Consider the following 22,083-nt stretch of genomic DNA (forward strand, 5'->3'; position numbering starts at 1 on the left):
AGCCTCCCGCTGAGGCCTGTCGGTGGGTGTGCTTGGGGGTCAGCTCTCTGTAACAGCTTTCGGAGCATGAATGTTTTATAGGATCAGAGCGGGCGCTGCGAGAACACATACTGCCAAGGGAGCTCTTTCTTAACGTATTAATAAAGCCAGATCTTTTAAAATAACACCTCTCACCCCTCCCCCTTCCCTCAGCCCCAAACAGGCCCGGATGAGGGAAGAGCTTCACTTTCAGAAGTCACTGGCAATGTTTTGCTTTCAGTGTGCTATCTGGAAGTCTCCACGTCCCCCCGGCATCCCCCGCCATCAAATGCATTAACAAGCTCCTACACTCCAACCCGCTTGTGGTTTTTAATATTCTGGATGCAGCGCAGCATGGGCAGTGCCGCACTCTCTGTGGAGAAGCCACTGCAGGCCCACGATCCGCAGCCTGGGCCAGCCTGGGGACCGGCCTGAGCTAGGGCGGCCAGGCAGGTAGGATATGGAGACACTGGGGCCCGTTTTATCCCTCCCCGGGCCGCATCCTCTGCACCACGCCCAGGAACAACGTCTTTGGGCCTGTGTTGACTTCCCTGCAGGTTGGACACCTAAGGCAGGAGGGGTTGGGGAGAGCCCATAGTTAACCCCTGACCGCTTCCCAAGAAGTATCAGGGAGCCCCACTGGCTGCCGGATCCGGATTGGGATGGGGTGAGCTGCAACCAGGATTCCGAGGGGGAGGGGAGACGAGCTGCCTCGGAGAGCTCAGCGATCTTTCCTGCCTTTCTTGAAATGAGATGTAAATATATTCATTGCAGTGTGATCCCTCTGATGAAAACAGATAAACATTTTCGTAGGTCGGAAACGTATTTTTCAATTAATCTCAATATGGAGGCCCAAGCGCAAGGCGCCCAGTGTAGACTGGCCCGCCAGCTGCAGTAGCCCGAGATGTACCCGCGCGTGCTTTAGTGTCCAGAGGTGACAGTGGTTAACTTGGCTCTTGCTCCACGGGGCTGGAACGTTGCCCATGACCTCGGGAATCCCAGCGACCTTTCTAAGGCTGGGCTGAAGCCTGGGGCCAATCTTCACAGCCTAGGAAGAAGTGCAGGCCCTCCTATGGCCGCCCAGCCTCCCTCCCGGGCTCCTCTAGGAGCAGGAGGCCCTAGGGCTGAAAGGAAGGGAGAGGCGGGGGTTCTCCAGTGCTCCGCAGGCCCGTCCTGCCCACGCCATCTCCCCGCAGTGGGTTTCTCCTCTGTCTCTTCTGTGACTGGGGTGGCCCCCGTCTGCATTACCCACAGAGTCGTCTTTTCAGGACCGGAGGTCTCTGTGTGTCTCATCCAGAGAGAGACAGAGCCTCCCTCGAATCAGGGGTCACGGGGCCGTCCCCGCCGGGCCGAACAGGTTGTAGGAGCCCTTGGCTTTCCCTCACAGAGAGCGCAGACAGGAATCTGGACGCGCTAAGGGGAAGTTTGGGAGCTGAGACGCGGCTATCTGAGCAACGAGTTGAGCCTTCTGATAATTGGAAAGTACCCTCTGCTCTCAGTTCTGGCGATGTGAAGGCTCCCCCACCCCTCCCGGGCTGGGCTGACAGTGGCCGGTCCTGCGGGCTGAGGGCGGAGCGGTCAGGGGTTTCCGCTCGGCGCGGAGGGACAGGCCCCAGTAGGGGCCCCGGCTGCCCTGGGTTCAGCGTCCTGTGTCTCCCTAGCCCCCGGTTGCCGCTGTGGCCCAGGACCTGGGCAGGAGGCAAGGTGGAGTAGCTGGGAGCCTCCTCTGCCTGGGTGGCCTCCAGAAGGTTCCTGAGCAGTGAGCCCACCTTCATGCGGGGCGCCAGGGGGAGCCGTGGAACCGGGGCTTGAGGCTCCCAGCAGGTGTAGGCCGGGCAGTCGCCCTGGGCTCTCAGCCACACCTCGCCTGCAGAGGGGGTGGCAAGCCCTAAAGAGTCAGGAGAATAGGGCTGGGCTAACTGGGCGGGGTAGAGCCGACTCTTTCCCCAGGGCAAAAGGAAATTCTTCTTAACAGTTGGAGGGCGGCCCACATAAGATGACTTCCCTCTCGAAATCACCAGTGACATAGGAGAGTCAAACGTTCGCTGTTCTAACCCAAAGGCTTGCTGGACAACTGAGAACTTTAAGAGCTTTGAAGTCTGTTTAAACTACCTTAGCCACAAGCTTTGTGGAAAACATCAGAAAAGCCATCTCAGGACGTGCTCTTCTCTGGGAATCACTAGGGAAGGAGTCTGCACCTTATCCGCAGCCAGGGAACAAGGCCTGGTGCTAGGGAGGAAAAGTATGACCTTTGTTCCCACACACACATCCCAACCTGGGACCAGGCTGAGTGGAAGCCTATGGTTGGAATGCGGGTCCCTCCTGCTCACCAGGAGAACCATGAGCTTTGGGGACTCCACCCTTCCAGTTGGTCCAGGCTCTTAAACTCTGGCAGCCACAAAGGGTCTTGGTTGGCTCCCAAGAGGTCTGAACACCCAGCTTTGCATTCAGGGGTGATGGGGATCTGGAGTCCCCTCTATCTGAGCCCACCTGAGCTTGTCTGCTTGAAGCATGTAGAGCGGTGGGGGGATTTTATTTTTAAAAATCTTTCTCCTCTTCTTTCATCGTAGGCACTCCTTATAACTCCTACAGTGGCAGAATTGCCTCCTGTGAGCTCCGCAATTCCTCAGAACAAATCACCTGAATGTCTCTGCAAATAGCAGACCGTGAGGAGCGTGAGGAGGAGTGGAGGGGGACACAAGTGGGAACTAATAAAACTCTTGTTAAAGGGCCTGCTCAGGATCCGTGGCGTCACTGGGCCTTTCAATTGGGAAGCCAAAGAGTTGTATTCCTAAATGAGTTAAAGACCCATTTACCTCTGTCGTGTCCTATTCATCAAGCCACAAGTTGAGAGTTCCTAACATGAAACTATTTGTTTGCTTACACAACCAGCTGGGCGCAATTTCACGTCTGAGATATCTATCTGAAAGCGCCTCTCATTTATTATCTCTCCTTGTCAGCGAATCCATTTTCCAGCTCCCCCTCCCCCCCTTGGAGTTTATTTATTTATTTATAGTGGGACTTCTTTGCCTGGGAGAACCTGGGGTTGGAATGCTCCCCAGGGAGTAGCCTCTCCCTGTGCGGGATCTGCAACGCCCAGGGTGTGGGGACCAGGGACTGGCAGAGGCACGCCCGTGGTCACAGCTGACCCTGGCTGGCAGGCGAGCCAAGGTGTGGGGTGGGTGGTGAGTGGTCCTGGCTGGACACTGCGGAGCTGCCTTTCTCCCTGGATGTCCTCTCTACTAGCTCTCCCTGTGTAAGCCTCAACCACCTGTACGAGGAGAGGGTAGTGGGGAGGCCCGGGAGGCAAATCCAGGAGCCTTTCTGCGAGAGCGGGGGCCCGAGATACGGATTTGAGAGATGCTTTCACAAAGCCTCATCAAGTCCCATGGGGCCAATTTCTTCTCCGGGGGCCGGAGCGCAGAGTGAGTAACCAAGATGTAAACAGTTGGGTGATGGGTTTGGGGGAGGGGGCAGCGCATTTATTGTGTGTGCGGAGGGGAGAAAGCTGCACGTGGTTTCAATTTTGAAGCACAAAGAAATAACATGCAATGCAGAAAATAGGTTTATGAATGTAATTGAGAGGAAAGAAAACAATTAACACGGTGCAAGGTTGCACACTCCATTCCCCACCCCTCGCCTTCTCTTCTACCCCAATTTTGAGAAATTCGGATCATGTGAATAGAGTGGCTTTAGACAGTTGGATCCGGCTGACAAGGGAACCCCTGATGGGGATCTCAGTGATGGCTGGATAATGGTGTCTATCCATCTCCTGGTCTGCGAAGGCCTCCTCTAACCAAGCTGAAAGCAAAGGATCAAATCCCCAAGTCCAGCATATAAAATACCCCCAGGTGAAAAGGAGGAAGGAAGAAGGGGTGCCTGCAGGGGAGAGGAAAAAGAGAAAGAGATAGCGAGGGATTTCTTTAAGAAAGACCAGGCTGGTCTCTGCAAGCTATCCTATTGTGTTGATTTAGGAAGACATTTGCTGTATATAACGTTTAAGGCTGATAATATCATTGCGCAGCCAGATAAATAAAGCGTTGGCCCAACCGTGGGGTCAGCGATCGATCTCTGGGCTCAGAGGAAAGAGGAGAGAGACAGGGTCGTGCACGAGGCTCTGTCTGTGTGCTTGTCAGTCGGCATGCAAGAGCCCGAGTGTATGTGAGCGTCAGGGTGTGCGAGAGAGAAAACCAAGTCTTCAGCTGGCCAAGAGGCTCATTAGCATTCCTAACCCATGGACCTGCGCTGACAACTAACAGAGATATCCCGCTCACCACCAGGCCTCTTCTCCTTTTGTCTTCAGATCTGGAGGAGAAAAAGATTTCTCGGTGGAAGCTGGAGCCTGAACTTCCATGTGGTTGTTGGAGATTCAGTGCCTAAAAAAAGACATACCAGGATCTTGCCTGATCTTTCACTCTGCTTTTAAAAACTTTCCTCTTAAAGAGGGAACTTTTTTGCTTTTCTCTCTCAAAGTATAATATGCTTGTTGAAACTGCAAGCTTAAATGGGAGAGAAAAATTCTCTGAAAATATTTTGCCATTTTTCCTTGTTGACACAAAGAGAGGTGGATGTTTACATGTTTGATTCACATACACATGTAAAGCTGGTACTTTTAGTTAAAGCTTTCTACAACATAGCAATCAGGGGTTGTTTGAGCTTCCCACGCCCCTTTCTTTCTCTTGGTCATATTTTATTATGAGATAAAATTCATTGTGTTTTCTGTAATAAGCATCTTGCTCATTATTTTATTGCTCTCCATTGTTTTTTAAATGAAATACATCTTAAAATTACATAGATCTAGTTTTGTATTAACTATCAGAAAAATGCAATTTTAGAAACTTCTATTATTGTAAGAAGCATTTAAAAATTATGCTCAATCATGCAGTTTTAATGACCTTACACCTATTTGGAGGAAAAGTGTCTTTTGGCCATATCTCACGGGGATAAACATGTATCCACTTTGCTCTCCCAGATCCTGTTCCTTGAACTCCATCAAACTAGGCAGATAGTTTTACACTGGAGTGTACAAATTATCCCATGTTGACAGATGTTTGTCACTTAGTAACTTCTTTCCAAGTTTTTCCCCCTCCCCTAAGCTTTCTTTCCAGCTTGCTTTGTTGTTTTAAAATATGCATGTCTCTCACTGGAATGCCAGTCACGAGTGCAAACTTTGTGTCCAACCTCCCACATGAAATGATCCTTTTAAAGGGAACTCGATATGTCTCAATCTGCACTTCACTCAAAGCCTCTGGGTACGGGCCACTCACTCACTGGTCCTGGCTCCAAAATAACTCAGCAGAAACGAGTTTCCAACTAAAAATCCCCTCGAATGTCTCCCAGGGAAGAAATATAGCTCCTATAATTAAAGGAGGCAACGGCCAGAGGGGGAGTGCAGCCGGCAGCCAAAAAAGAAAAGTAAGAGTTTTATTTATTTGCTGATTGAACTTGGGTTGTCATGACCAGCAGGTTTATCCACATTAGAAGTGCTGGAGGTTTGTACTATATGTGCACAGGAGGGAGAGGTGGGGAGAAAAGGAAGGAGAAGGAAAGTAGGAAGAATAACAGACCAGGCCAATTTTAAGAGACAGAAAATGATCTCTGTGGGACAACATAAATAAACTTCCTAGCACTGGATTTGACTAAAAACTTGTAGCTGAGGAATATGTGGAGAAGGGTTCAGAGGAGATGGGGGGTAATTACAGTAAACTCTCAGATGTGGGGTATCATCAGGAAAAGGAGGACTCTGTTTTCCCCAGAAAAGTAATGTGACAGCAGGAAATTTATTAGCTGTGCTGTGTGTGGCGGTTAGGTATGTGGGGGGTGGAATTACGGAGGGAGGCTCCAGAGAAAGGAAGAAGTTCCAGGACTCAAAGCAGAAGTGTCATGGAACCAGGAGCCCTCCACCCTCCTTGACAAAATTTGCCTAGGAGGTGTAGATGTGAAATCTTTTCTAGAAGACATTATCTTTGCACCTTATTTTAATTAGTTTCATCTATTTGAGCTGATTCTGGCATTAAAACCACTTATAAAATGAATCAGCTCACAGGATGAAGAACACCTCCCCACCTCTTGGGCCACCCTCCAAAAGGGGGTAGTAGTGGTTATAAGCTTCAAAACACAAGGAGTACTCAGCCTGGGCAGCCCATTTCTATTAAAGAGGCAAAACTTTAGTACTGATGAAAAACAGATGATTTTTTTCTTCCTTTCTGAAACAGTTACTCTCTTTTACTGATGTGAAGTGACGTCAGCAATGCCTGCCCTATCCCCTTGGAGAGAGGGGAGAGAGGAGGAGGGGATGGAAGGAAGGAGCTGGGAGAAAGAGCAAGAGAAAAAGAGAAAGAGGAATTGAGAGAAGAGGAAAAAGGGTGGTGGGGGGAGAGAATGATAATGAATATCCCACACTTTGGGGGGTCAAAAATCCACAAAGAGTGGGCAAAACAGTGCTTTAGAAGCCTGTGATTGATAAGACACCTTTCCCTGCTCTCACCCGATCTACATATTCTAACATATGGAAAGCTTACAGGCCCTGTGCACTTATAGAAGCCGATAATGCATTAGCTCTCAGCAATATTTACAGCACCACTCTTAATACACACCAGATGGTTCGCGACTGTGCCGCCTCAGCCAGCTCACTCCTCGATTTTACTCGGCGGCACTTTGTTGCAATTACGCTCCATGCTGAGACCAATTTTATTGGTGACCTATTTTTCATATTTGCAGCATTTTATGTTAAAAACCTCCTCTCTGGCCTTTCTGTAAAGGGCAGCGCTCAGGAAGGGAGAGTTTAGGAGGACAGCGGTGCTGTGGGTCTGTCGAGGTGGATATTAATATTTATTGTGATGTTACATACCTCGGGTTTAAGTGAGTAAACCGGATAGACATAAGTACTCCGGTCATTATGTTTGTTCACTCACCCCTGTTTGTCAGACCCCCACGGACTCTACATGGCGCGCTTGCCTCAGAGTCAATACATCGGACCATAAATATTGTATTCCATTAATTATCACCCCACTGGCTTATCCTGGGCGCCGGCGTCCTCGAGCGACGCAGGGCAAATGAGGACGCTTCTTGAGCATATTTCTAGGCTGGGAACCCCGCTGAAATTTCCGCGGTGTCTGGGAATTCCTAGAGCCTGAGCGCCTGGCTCAACCCAGTCTGGGCCTGGGGCTGGCGTGCAGGGAAGGGGAGCCGGCGGGAGAAGGCCCGACGCCGCCAGGAGCACTTGGTACCTGTTATCTTGCTACGCAGAAGGCCACTGGGAGAATCCCATTTGGCACGCCGGAAAAGGCTTTCAACTTTATCTCCCGCCATGTAAATATCCCCGAGTGCCTGACTGAGGGACTTTGTTTTGCACCGAACAATATAAATATCCTATTTGCTACAACGCAGGTGTGCTCTTCCTACCTAAACTCTCCTCTCCCTGCCTCTTTTCTACTCCTCTGCCTTTTTCTACTCCCCTCCCCTAGTTAAAAACAAAATCACAGATGTTTACTTTATTGATATAACCTATACCGTGGTTAGGCTGAGAATAATATGCCTCAACTAACAGTCATTTAGCAAATAATAGAGGCGTTCTGGATGCTTTCCAACGTTACACATGTACTTGGTCATAAAATGATACGTGAAAAAATTAACATCTGCTTTCCTAAAATAAAGTGTGCCAAGTAGCTTTTTATGAATGCTTTCCTCATTTTAAAAAGAAATATGGAGAGATAAACTGGCACCCAGATGTATAGCATATTTATAATGGTTTTAGAATTTAAAGGTAGCTATTCATTGCACAAGCCATTTAAAAACTGACGTTTTAAAAGCTACTTAACCCCAGACATCTTCGAATCCTGAGGAGTCTTCCAAATTTTATTATTTAAAGAGGAATTTACTGTAATTTAATTGCGTATCAAGGCAGAACTATGTGCAAGTCGGGGCACTGCAGCCTCAGCTCAACAGAAATTCCAACTCGCCTTTTATTTACCTAATTTCTCAGCAAGGTTCCCAGGCCCTTAAGAAGGCCGAGCTGGAAAGTTTAGTTGGGCTCTTTTTTGTTGTTGTTTAATTCCACTATTAGGAAATGAGGCCTACCTTTGAATTATTTCATTAGGATTTGGCCTTTTGGGGGAAGGGGTGGGAACTATAATCATTAGTGGCTTTTTATTATTTCTACAATAAATGGCTAGATTCTTTGTTGAATAAGCTGCTTGAATGTTTTGCAGATGTTCCACTTAAACCAAATCTGACCCCCTATTTCCTTCCAAATAAGTCGCTTAAACTCTCCCTCCAGTCCATTTACTGGAGAACATCCTCCCTCACCCTAGCAAGTTGATAAGCCTAGGACATATTCTTATGAAATTTCCACCTAACTGCACATGCACGCACATACACACACCACACACACATTTACACACACACTCCCACCCACTGAGCCTCTGAGCGTGGCAGAGGATAAGAGAAGAGAAAAAAAAAAATGCGAGGAACTGGTGAGGCGGAATGGAAAGGAGGAGGGAAGTCAGCCCAGTGGTTACACCCCTGTGCAGAGGCGCGCCCTCCACTGGCCCCCTTGCCCCACTTTGTGCCTTTGGTTTGAAACACTGGAGGTGGCCCAGGGCCGTTTTCCCCAAAGGACTGACAATCTTGATTTGCCAAGTGCTTGGGGCCTCCGCCCAAGGTGTTTGGGGGCTGTGTGGTGAGCCGAGGCAAAGCCAGGGTACCCCGATCGTCTTCCGGGTGCATCCACCCTACGGCACCGCCCCAGCCGCGGCGGCCGTGTGTGGGGACCCAGGGGCTTAACAAAGGGCTCCGCGGGGGCACGGGGGCGCGGCCACGTGACAGGCCCGAGCGCGGCGTCGCGGTCCAGCCGCGGGGAGGGGCGGCCAGCCCGGGGGGCCGTGGGGCTTCCTGACATAAAAAGAACGTCCGGGCCTCGGGCGGGCCGCACCGGGCCGCCCTCCGCCGGGATGAGAAGTACTTGTCTGGCTCCGCTCTGGAGAAGCCGCACCTCTCATCTCTCCGACTCTTACTTGAAAAAGCACTTGGAAGAAACTGTGTGTGCGCTGGGAGGGCCGCGGGGTGGGCCGGGGCAGGGCTGCGAGGCTGAGGGGGGCCGGCTGGTGGGTGGATGGAGAGGAGGTTGAAGAAACAGCCCCTTTCTGAGTGACAGGACCCTTTTCAAAGGGCAAACAGAAAAAAAAAGAAGAAGAAGCTCCTAATATGAATAGGAGAATTTTCAATGTTTCGCAGTTACTCCCCCTCCCTCCTTTTAAAGAGGGATATTTTTTCCTTTCCTTTTTTCGTATTTTTCTTTCTTTCCTTTCTGTCCTTACCTCCTTTCCTTTCTTTCCTTCCCTCCCTCCCTCCCTTCTTTCCTTCCTTCTTTCCTTCCTTCCTTCCCTTTTCTTTCTTTCTCTCATTAGATTGAAATTGCGTGCACAAGCGTGTTTTTATGTGTTTTCAGGAGAAAGAATGATTCATTAACTTTAAAAAATCTTCTTGAGTTTGTCAGAATTATTGAAATATGTCATGGTGTTTTCGAGGACTCACTGACCAGAGTGGAAAGGCAACAGACGAGTCACGCTTTCAGACAGGGGGTTTTAAAGATGCTGGGTTTGTAGGGGCGAGAAAAGGGAATATCTTATGAAGTTCTCCCTCATTCCAATAACAAAACCTGTCACATCTTCACTTCTTACTAGAAAAGATAGTGTCCTCATTTCCTCATGTGAACAGCTCTAAAGTGATTACTGAATGTCTCTGTGAGAAATCAGGATGGGAGAGGAAAGCTCATCACATACAGAGATTTTTTTAAAGCCTGCCTTCATGTAATTTAACCTTAGAAACACTTTTATTATCCTCATTCTCAACCCCAGCTTTTTTTTTTTTTAATTGGAGGGCCATGCCATATACAGGAGAAAACCTTCTTTTAAAAAAGATTTAAACCCACAGTACCACTTGTTTGTTGTTGTTGTTGTTATCATGATTATGATGGTTATTATGTCGTCCCCTCCTTTTTGCACTTGATCTGATGAGAGAACTTTTTTTAAGAGTGTGAAATGAAGGACACAAAGACATATATCAATGAAAAGAAGAAAGTGGCCCTTTTAATGAGAACTAAAGAAAACCCAAATGTAGATGAAGTGTACCGTAAAAGCTGCTTCAAAGTCCATCTTAATTCCCTTGGGCTCAGTCATCACGAACGTGTGATAATTGGGAGTTCTGCACGGAGGTAAGGCCGCCATGGGGTAGGGAGTCCCGCAGATGCACCTCCCTGCCCTGTAATTCCAAATACATTTCAACCAAGAACCTGGAGATATTACAGAACCCAGATTTGGCTACTCCACCTTCAAACGCTACCTGTCCATTAAAGACATTTTGTTTTCTTCCAGAGCAACTGTGCTCACTAGGGGAGCATCAGCCTCTGTCCCACCCCACCTCACCCCCCAGCAGGCTGGTATAGGCTGGGCCATATTCTAAGGTTTTGATCATTATTTTGTGATCAACTCTGTTTAATTTTCTATTTATTTTCGGACCTGAGCCTTTCTGGATCACAAAAGTCCCCACAAGTAACACAGCAATAAATCTGAACAAAAATAAGACAGATTTCCTCATCGATGTGTAATAAAGTTAAAGGACATTGTTTTGTCAGACAAGCGCTAAGTAGAAAATAAATCTGAGAGTCTGGGGAAACAAAACGGAGCGCTGCTGGCATGTGTGTAAATTTACTTTTAAAAGCAATAAATCAATGTTAAATTAAACAGCTGGGTACCCTGTCTATGAGAAGGTTCCGTGTTTAAGAAGACCTTGATGGGAGAAATGTACTATTTAACAAGACACACACACACACACACACACACACACACAAAGTTAAATTTTTATTGGTATCCGGAGGCAAGACTGCCTTGGGAACTTTTCCTCTGAACTTCAGAGAGGGAGAGGGAAATAAGAGAGAGCATGAATTGTGTCTACTGTTCATCCTCAGATCTTTACACATATTTTCAGGCATAAGGAGAAAAGGAGGTTTTGCAGAAATGTATTAGATGTGTTCTAAATTGTTGGTTAAACTATGAAGTCTCTATTGGCTTAGGTTTGTTGGGTGGGTTGTGATTTTTCTGAGATTTTTTTTTCCTGTAAGTACTATGACCTGTGAGCGTGTTGAGCATATTCTTATCTCAAGCTTCCTTTATTCTTAATGTGGTTGTTTTGCACAGCAAATAGCACAGTAGAAAAATCAAGAGGACTGTTATTTCATATCTATTGTGCTTATGTTCATTGAGGAGCAAACCTGAGATTGGAGTAGCATTTGAGATTCAACAGGAATATTTTAATATTTCATTTTCTAATTTCTTTGTTTTTGTTTTTGTCGTTATTTTACAAAACTTCACTTCACTGGGAAAAAATTGTGTGTGGGGCGGTGGAGATGAGGAAAGAACAATAGAAAACCCTAGCTCTGGCTCTGTATTCTAAGAACAATGTGAATCAATGAGCTATTATAGAGGCAATATTCAATAGCAGGAAATTAAGAGTAGTTTAAGACTAGCATGTATATACACTGGATTATTTTCCAGCCTTAAAATGAAATTCCAGAAAGACTCTTTAGAAAGCACACATATTATTGAGATGAACTCTCTCAGTCTTTGGAATTCAGATGGACTGGTTTAAAGGAAAAATATGGGGTACCTGCCTCTACAGAAACCAGCAGATTATTCTTTACTTTCTTCACATTGAAATCCCAGAAGCTTTATTTTGTAGTTACATTGTTAGCCCAGTTCCAAATAATATTCATATAATTAGGTAATATTATTCAAACTTTAAAATTATTTTTAAAAACTGTTTCAATCCCACCCCCACCCCCTTCAAGCTACACACTAACAGGGTAGCTTTCTAGCTTTCTAGCTACCTTTGACTTTTCTTCAGCCAAAGAAAATATCAAAGACCCAGTTGCCTGGAGAAGAATAAAGTTATAGCATTTATATTTAGGAGGCAGCATTCCATTTCCATGACCATCAGTGGCTTGTTAAGTAAATATGTGTCTTATGCCACTCGGAGAGAGCTCAGATCGCCTGTCAGGAGGCGTCTGGGCAGCCGTGTAAACTCAGAATGACTTCTCAAATCGTGCTATGTTTTCCCAGCGATGCGCTTTCCTCTGCGCTGAAGCCCTGGGAATCATTTCAGCCCAAGGTGAGCCTTTCAGGCACTGCTCTTTGTCCCCATTTGGATAAGAAGGTGCAAAACTAGTTAGACCGTGGGCTGGTTTTAGGGAGATGGTAGGAGGGGATGGAGAAGCGGCCTGTTCTAATTAAAGACAATAAGCAATCCTGCGAGGAACTGTCCTTTAGCCTTGGCTGGAGGCAGAAACGGTCTGTCTCACCTCAGTTGTTAAGTTTATTTGAGCTGGTCGGTGGGGCGAAGAGCAGAAACTTACAGGCAGCTCTGGGCTCAGGTGAGACTGGGTGGATGGTTAAATCACAGCAAGTGATCTCGAAGTCCTCCTTTACCTCCCCATCCCCTGTCCCTCTGTGCTCTGTGCTTGACTCAGGCGTACTTTGATTCTAACTTTGCTTGCTAGATGGCGCTCGGTGTCTCAGGACTTTCTGTTTCAGAATTACAGCGGCTTTTTAGCACCGTTGTTCTGAACTATTTGTGGGCATTTGATTAGTACAGTGCTGGTAATGTTATTATTGCCCTTGTTTTCATCACACTTGTTCTCTTTTTGATTAAGGTATCGTCCAGGTGAGAGCTGCCCATCTTAATCCATATAATAATGAAATTCAGGGAAACTCTGCACCTAAATTTATGGCACATTTGTGGTTCAATTACCTGTTCTGGTGCACTTAAAAAGGCACCGTAGTAACTTTCCTCCAAGAACCTGATTGAGGTTTTCAAGAGGACAACTCAGCAGGTCCAGATGGTGATTTACAATCTTTGAGGTTTCCCACTAGAGTCCACCACCTTCTCCCACCACTACTCCCCATTCTCACTCGAAGATGAATCAGGCTGATGTGGGGAACTTATTACTTTCATTTGTCATTATGAGATAGCATTAATTGATTGAAAAAGTATTATGATTTCTTTATAGCCCAAGTACTAAAAATTTATGTCTACAAAGAGATATATTTTAATATTAGTAATGAAAGTCACTACACAGCTTGTTTCACAAGAAGAATGATTTGTAGATTCTAATGTATATTTATTTCAATCACTAAATGATTCTTCTCAGATATTCAAAACACTTTTGGAGGGATTCCTTTGTGTTGAAGCATGAAGAGAGAAAATCAGTAGTTCTAAATTTCTGGTGGAAAAAATTAAGTTAAACCAAAAAGACCTGAATATGGTTTTGTCGAATGAAGATGTCATTTTCACAGCACCCACTTCTCTCATACCATTGTCTGTTTTTTAAAGAAAGGATTGCAGGTGAGGAAGGCAACGGTTGCAAATTAAAAATATCTCTTTATAACTTTAAACACTTTGACATAGGAGAGTTTAACTTGTTACTTGCTTTTAGGATTTGGAAACTAATTTGTATAGAAATGTTCTACCTTTGGGGGAAATTAACAACACACAGAGCTGGGTGGTTTGGAAACCTTTTGTCAAACCTTGGCTGCTTTGGTGAAGAACCTGGCAAAGACACTATCTAGGTGTTAGGCTGAAACTAGCAGGCGCTGAAAACCTAAAGCAGAAAATTTACAACTTGATCAGCCCCAGCCACACCAAAAAACCTGCTACTGGTGCAAACATATGTTACAGATTAAGTTAAGCAAATGGCTCTCATTTTTTCAGGGTTGAAAGTTGATCAAGAAAATTCAAATTTGAGTGCATTGTGCTTCTAATAGATCACTAGATCCTCAAATGCTTACAAATCCTCCCCAACCATTTACTCAAGAAATTTCATATATTTTATCACCTTCTTGAGATCCTAGCTTAGAATCTCATGCAAATTGACTCTAGTCGGGTATTATTTTCCAGGAACACATGTAGTTTTAAAAGTTGGCTAAGTTGAAAACTGGCTGTATTCTTCCCTCTAATGTTAAACTGCTAAATAGCTGAAGTGTAACTCGGTTGTTCTAATGAGCTTTCTCTGTTTCCTCGTATACCTACTAACTTTTAAAAGCAGAAATTAAACTGCAGAATTTATTTTAAAGTTTCATTTGCTGGAGAAGTAAGTGATTTTTTTTCACAGCATGAGGCAAAATAAAGGAATGTTACCAAAGCCTTTAATTATGTCAGGAAAGACTGAAATCATGGTATTTCTTTTAATGGGGATAACTATATTTTGCAACCTCTCTGTGGTCATCCAGCCACCTCCCAATTAAATTATTTGAAGACCAGCGTGGCTACTAAAATGCCTGGTAAAGAAGTTTAGAATTAACTCCCCACTCTCCAAGATAACTCCCTTGCAAGTTGCAGAGGATGAAGCCAGGCATCAGACACCTGGGGTCCCTTCTTCCGTAATCGCGGAAGTTTGAAGTCATCCCCCTTTACATCTCCACATTCGAATGATCATCCTGCAGATTTTAACCGATATTGTCATGTTGAAGTTTGGTAGTTATTGTTTACATCTCTCCCTTCCCCAAGGGGTCCTGGTAAACGTTTAAGAGATTATTGATTTCCAAGAAACCAAATAAAGAAGGCTGTTCTTTTATAACATATGAAATACACACTTTTCTTTAACTAAATAGGCAGTGTATATTTGACATTGACAAATGGGCAAGAGACAAGGAAACTTATTTTAAAAGACTTTGAAGGGGAAAAAAATGGATACAACAGCAGCAATCCTATGGAATAGTAGGGTTTTAATTAAAACAAAAGCTTGGATAATAAGGAAAAAAATAGTCATCTATGCTGTAAAATGGTTTAGAGTTTCACCGAACACACACAGATGGCGAGCAAACATCACTGAAGATGCTCCTCTCGGGGGGACCTGAACAGTATCCTCAATGTTCTGATTTATTATAAAGAAAATGAGTTTGCCATGCTTCTTTTCTTCACAGTTTTCTCTGGCAAAAGTGGTTCTGAAATTTCTACTCAGGTCTGGGAGTTTCTGACGTACTTACAATAATCCAGAAAAGTCATTCTGAAACTGGATTAGGAGCATACTTTTTCTTAAAAAAAAAGTAAGAAATTCTTGATTAATGAAATGCAGATCTTAACTACCCCTTTCCTCCAAGTCATAAAGGAAATCCCTTGTGAAAGAAAGCGATTCCCAAAACCCAGACTGAGAGAGTAAACCTTAGGCACCCAGGAGTTCAATAAGCGCTGTCCATTCCACCCCAAAGCTCCACAACTCCCCTAGCCCCGACAGAGGAAAACCTCACGTCCTTCTCTGCACCTGATTCCCTTTGCTTGCTCCTGAATTCCGGAAGGCTAGAACGAATTTATCCAAAGATGGAAGGAAGCTCAGCTCATGGAAGCTCCCCAAAAGGGTACTGGCCAAAGATATGCAAACATTATGTAGATATTTCAGTTGCGGGTTTAGATAGTGGGAGATGGATCCTAGTCTAGAATATTCGAGTCTTCAAGTCACTATTATTCAACAGGTCTTCGCTACGCTGCACACTTCAGATGCCAAACTGCATTAGCTAACGTGAGTTGTCCCCCGTTTTCGTAGGAGGGTCGTGTTGCTAGTTTAGTTTCCCGCATGGCCGAGTTTCTCTAGCAGCATGGATTTACCTTAGTATTTGGGCAAAATGACTCTTGAGATGGAAAAAATGACCAAACTACGGGAAAAAAAAAAAAAATCTTTGAGGAGAATTCAGCAGTGACTTTGCAGACTAAGAAAAGACAAAAAGTTTGTGCAAGCAGTGCTATTAGAAAGCAGTGTGTTGATGATGGCTGTTCGGAGAAAACAAACTAAATTGTTAACCCGTGAAGGAGTTAATAAAATATTTGTATGTCTTATGGGACATAAAAATAAAGTGTTTTGAAGCTAAATTTTGCTTTAGTCTACTGAAAATTTTCCTTGCAATACTATGGCAAATAGATAATAATTTATCCTGAAACGTATTGTAGTTCATGTTACTATAAAGAAGCAGTTTTCAAATAAATTTATTGAGGGCATTTTATAGGCAAGAAACCCGTTAACTTAAGATATTAGGGTTATCTCCCTTTTCACTTATTCCTGACTGTTTCTAGCAAAGTTTGGATCAAGTTGGTTTGAAATTATTTTAGTGCAATTGATATTTAATAGAAATTTGGTTTTGACCGTTTCACCTACTCTAAACCTAGTATTTTCGTCCCCAACATCGGTTCAAAAGAGTGGGTGACCAGAATGGGGTCCTGGTGGGAAGCAAGAGATTTCACTCAAAACTCAGCAAGTGAGGAGAGTTTCAATATATAGCAAGGTGCAATTTGAAATTTACAAAAAACTAATCTTATCTTAGGAGTGGCAACTTAAGTGTTGCTAGGGAGACCACGCAATGAAAAAGATACCACACGGAAGTGATCTTCCTCTATTGTACTTTGCTTAACGCGACAGCAAAAAAAAAGGGAGCCAAACAGGGAGATGTGCCGAAAAGCACAACTTGGACTTAAGGTCTGCAAGCAGGAGAAGAGGTGATGGGTATTGAGCCAGACGCGTCCGCTTTTTGGTGCTGTCAAGTAAGTTGCTGTCAGGCTCTTTAGAGCGCGGCGGGCTGGGCGCCCGCAGCGGAGCCGCCTCTCTCCGGGAGGTAATTAACCAGTGCCTGGGCGCACCCGAGCCAGTCCGACAGCTCCAGCCACTGGCAGAGCCGTGGGACCAAGGGCCGGACGGGTATGGACTTAAATCTTCTGGAATGCAGATCTCTCGAGACAGATCCAGAGCCCGGGAAGAATATGCTCCCAGTACAGACCTCTTAAACTGCAGTCATGTACAGCTTCTGCCAGCTATGGGTGGTGGTGAAAAGTTGGCCACAGAAAACTCGGGGGTAAGGGGGAAGGGGAGGGAAGATCCCTGCCATAGAAATGACAAGAGTGGCGCTGCTTTCAGCTTAGACTAGATGCAAATTCAAGGAGACGCGCAGGCAAATGTTGTGTAAACTCTGGGCGCTCTAACACCGGCTTGGAGCAAGCAAGATTCTCCACCCACAAACTGCATATTCTTTAAAGTCACTGTCGCTTTAGGCTCAGATCTTAAGATTTCGGGAGCCAGTTTTCTGTGGCGGGGGAGTGGTCGGAGAGAGGAATCAGGCGAGGGCCAGAACTTTGGGGTTCTGGCCAAGGAAGGGGAGAGGGAAGGGGGCGGGTGGGGGCGGGGGGGAGGGGGCTCTGGGCGCTGTCCATGGTGCTGGGGAGAGCGCGGCTTCATTTCGCTTTGCTGTCCCCAAACCGGGCTCAAGTGTATAAAAGGGAAAGGGACACCAACAACTCGTGCGGCTAGATTTTTTTTTCTCCCTGCGAATGTAGAAAAATACAAATGTGGCTGTACAATTTAAATAGTACTTTATGGGGGTTCTATTCCTTATTTCACAGTCATTACTGCTTAGACAGTGTTAACTGGTAGCTTCTTCTTTAAAGTGTTCCATTTTTCAAAGTAGTGTAATCAGCAATTCTTGATGTACAAAGTAAAGAGTAAGGAGGAAATAAAAAGGATGATTTGAGACTTGATTTGAAACTCTAAACATATCCAGGGGCAATTAGCTATTTCCAGATTTGATGGAAAATAAAAGCACAGCATGACTTAACCTGCTAGATAACAAGAGTTTACTGAGACAGTATTAAATATATATAGATTCAATTTCACTTAAATAATTCTCTAAACTCCATACCTGCCAAAAGCTATAGTTATATTTTTGTCAGCAAGAATAAAAGGAGGAATTTGCTATTTTAGTGTGTGTATAAATTAGAAATGGTTAAGATTTCATTCTAAGTTATAAAATGGTACTCTAATAACTGCATTTTTTAAAAAAACAAATTTTATTTTTAAAAATACAAGTGATCAGAAATAAAGTAGAATACAGTTAAAATTATTTCAAGATTAGGCTAAATAGAAATATAACCTAGGAACTGAATCACACTCTTGTAACCCACATGTACAGACATATCACCTGCCAAAATTTCAGGTAGACTATTAAACTATGTTTGGTTCAACCAGAAATGTGAAAAACAGGAAAGTAATTGAACTTGTTTTAATCAAGAAAATCTTACTTAGACTCTGCAACTGGAATCCATGTGACAATGAAGAAGGAAAGGGACATGAATTCAAACAGCTGACACAATGATCAGCAGCAACTGACAGCATCTCATTTGATATTTGATATAAAGCACTAGATCAATATTTGTGAGATCAATGCAATTTTAATGGCTTTTTTTTTTCAAACCTGTATGAAAGCCAAATTGTGACACTCTGTGCTAGGGTTATTTTTAGAGGTGGTTACTCCAGGGGATGATATTAAGTAATTTACTGATGCAAAGCAAAAGCAAAAATGGGGAGGGGGGAGGGGAGGAACCAACAAAACCACCACAACAAACCATCAATATTTCTTCAGTTGATAAATCCTGATTATCCAAGTACCCAGAGAAGGTGTGAACATTTATTGGAAAAAAGCCATTTATTTAATTATGGCTAAAAAAAAGAAGAAAATAAACCTTTGAAAAATTATTTGGAGGTACATGAAGATGAACTGGATCAGAGGCACCTTTTTCAGACACAATGGGATATGGTGACATCTGAGCAAAAAGAAATGAAAATGATAAAAAGAGAAAACCTAGGCCTTATAGCCACAGGGTCAATCCCCTCATGTGTGGAATTCAGTGGGAAATAACAAATTTTTCTGCATCTTTGGCAGAGTGGAAAACTGAGAGCCCTATCTGACACTCTAAGCAATGTTCCCACAGAGGTCATATAAAGAGAAAATAATTAATAGGCCTAAATATTGTGTATTATTTTCCTTAGAAGGACTTATACCATCTAAAAAATAAAATGTATTTAATCTAACTCAAAGACACACAGTTCCTAACCCTAACCTTATATTTTGACTCATTTGCTTACAAATTCATTTTGATAAAAATGCTACACTTGAATTTATTTGTTTTTACAGATTCAATTTTGAGGAATTTTCACCCAGAGGAATCCAAGATCTTCAGTCCAAACAGCAATTTCTGGGGAGGTAGATGAATGGGGGGAGGGGTAGCAGAGGGGTTATAATTAGCTGAACATTACAGTAAGAACAGTAACAAACATGAGATGTGGTGGTCCTGGGTAGTGTTCCGTGACAAGCAGAGGTTTACGTTTTTTAGGTTCAAGAGCAGGTAAATGTCTTTCGTTTGGAATTCAACTTTAGTTAAAAACTTGGGAGAATTGGTTTCTTTTTCACTTGAAAGACTAAGAACATTTTAGGAAATTTCTGATGCCTGACCTAAAGACCTCTCATCTTTCTTCAGATAGAGAATAAAATACTTCAAAACTATGCAATTCTTGAAAAATTTTTCCCTTAAATGTTTCTTTTTTCCTGATGTTTTTGTTGACGACAGTAAATTGCCTGATAAGAAACTGACAGATCACTTCAAATAAAAGGCACTGTATTACATGCCCTGAAATGAAATTCCTAACTCCTTTTGCAGAATTAAATCATGCACCTAGTATATTCTTTAATAGCTCAGGTAAAGGTATATTTTCCAGGATTTCAATAACTCCATAAAAAGTCTCTCTCTGCATGTGTCTTTATCCCTTATAGTACTTCAAATTTGGCAGATTGCCTACAAACTAAAGATACCAACAGTTTAAATAAAATTTTCTTTAATGAAATAAAGCCAACCTTACACACAAATGCACATTACATAGAGATAATTTACAGGTTCAATGAACTTGAAGCATTAAAATATTTATTACAATGCCTTGCAGAATTGAAGATGAAAAATTTATTTAACAGAAGTTTACAAACATTCATGGTAATCAACATATACAGAACACCTACTATATCATAGGCATCGAAAAGACATAGACATATTGTATATGTTGTCTGTGTATTTCAGGTGAAATTGACAGGAATGGGCACATGTACCTCATGGATGAATATGTGTGTATGAGACATACGTATTTTTTTCAATTAGGTAGGTCTTTTTTTAAATCTTGAGTTATTCTAAAGAAGAAAATGAACTTTATACTCAATTGTAGTTAATCGAACTTCATTTTGGCTAATCATAATTTGACCAGTGATTTCTTTTTCCTCAAATCATGAAGGACAGTGTTCAGAATTTAAAAGTTTAGTGCACCCAAACTGCTGCTCTTCTTAAGCCACTTTGAAGTAATGCTAGTGAGTCTACGATCCAGATCTACATGTTAATCTCTAGTTTTGCCTTCAAACAGAATTCAGTTACAAAGAACTTGGAAAGATTTTGAATCTATTCAGGAGAGAAAACTCTTTAATTTTCTGAGGAGTAAAAACTCCCCAAGAAACTTCATATAGCTTCTTAGATTTTGCTTAGCATACGTGATAAAACATTGATTGTTGCAGTTTGGTGACCCATGAAATTTGGGGGTTAGTTTTCTCTTCAGACCAGAGCATATAATTATGCAAATAAAGAGCTGTCACTGATCTAGTGAAATACTCACAAACACATGCACTCTGAAATTGGACAGAAAAGTGAAAATGGTTGCTGATGTGATGGTGCCATGGTTTGTTTTCCTGCCAAGTTTCTATCCAAATTCATTATTCAAATTGTAAACTTTAAAAAGAGACATATCATTCTTGGGGTGTTGGTTGTCTTTTCATTTCAGATTCTTTGTATTGGTATTGCAGGCTGGCCACAAAGTACAGTTCAACATTATTTTACCTATGACAGTTCTCCATATTACCCGAGGTAATAGCCAAGGAAGAAAAAGATGAATGATCTAAAAGGAAAGATGTAGGACTTCTCTAGATCTTTCTAGAAACATGTTTCATGTCTGTTTCAAACAGAACTCAACTCCAACAATATAAAGGACATAGTGAAAGGTTTTTCACAAATCTCAAGGCGAAGGACTGGGAAAAGTTGCTTAGAAGGCCTCATGGACTAAGTCAAATTTCCACTTTCAAGCTTTTTATACTCCAGGGGAAAATAGTGGTCACTGTGTGGTACCCACTTCATGGTCAAACTTTCAGGATGACTTTCTCCTATCTAGCAATTAAAGCCAACTATTTAATATTTGGTGATTTTAACCTTTGTGATTCATTTTACAGTTACTACTTCTCTAAAACCTTTGTGCTGGGAATTAACAAGAGTTCTTCAATCTAATCACGCTCTTTGGCATCAAGGTCTCCCAATTCTAAAGTTACCATTGCACAGGCTGTTGCATAATTTTAGACGTCATGGAGAGTCCCACTGATGAAATCTGAGAAGGCTCATGTCAGACTACTGACTGCTAAAGACATCACTACATGAAAGATCAGTGGTGTGAAACTTTAAAAACATCGATCCAAATGAATCAATTAAATCAACATTCATCCCTCCTAAGTGTGTGGTTTAAAACTATCATTGTTGCTTTTTAAAAAAAAACCTTACATAGATTTTGAGATAAATGCTGGAATGCTTTGATGGCTACTTCTATTCTCCAATCTCCGTTAATCGACTTTGTGCTATTCCCCTCTTTTCAACATCTTCCACTTGGTGTACATTCTTTCTTTACTTTTAGTACAGTGCATGACAGTTGCAATGCTTTAAATCTAAAACCGCCTAACAAAGCTGACGCTTTAGGTAGGGTAGCTTTAAGCTCTGTGAAGTGTTGATTAAAAACCCTTTCCCAGACTCAAACTGATCTTTTTGGAGATTAATAGAATATTAGATAAAAGGAAGACGAACAATTCAAGAGACTCCCACTCAGTCATTCTATATAAGGAAGGAAGGAAAGTATTCAATTTTTGAAAGGGAGTACCTCCTGGAGTCTTTTATTTTATATTATTACGGCCACTAATAAGTAATAATAAAATAACCACCACCATCATCCCCCTTTTTGCCACCCATATTTCAAAGATGAGTGTCTCACATTTATTTAAAGACATTTTTTTTTCTCCACAGAGGCATGTGGAAAGTTTTTGAAAAATTTTTACACTTTCTGTAGTAGTACTCTTTCTTAAATGAATTAGGATTACAGACACCAACAGCAACCTTTCAGTTTACAGTAAA

At 43.1% G+C, this 22,083-nt stretch overlaps 1 long non-coding RNA gene across 1 annotated transcript; it reads left to right on the plus strand.

Moving 5' to 3' along the window:
* Window positions 1–4,820: 4,820 nt before the first annotated feature.
* LOC129059698 (uncharacterized) lies at window positions 4,821–21,988 on the plus strand. The gene is made up of 2 exons (XR_008525725.2): window positions 4,821–5,433; window positions 21,141–21,988. It is a non-coding gene; the product is annotated as an uncharacterized LOC129059698 (long non-coding RNA).
* Window positions 21,989–22,083: the final 95 nt, after the last annotated feature.

This window comes from Pongo abelii, chromosome 4 (assembly GCF_028885655.2).
Source record: "Pongo abelii isolate AG06213 chromosome 4, NHGRI_mPonAbe1-v2.0_pri, whole genome shotgun sequence".
NCBI lineage: Eukaryota > Metazoa > Chordata > Mammalia > Primates > Hominidae > Pongo > Pongo abelii.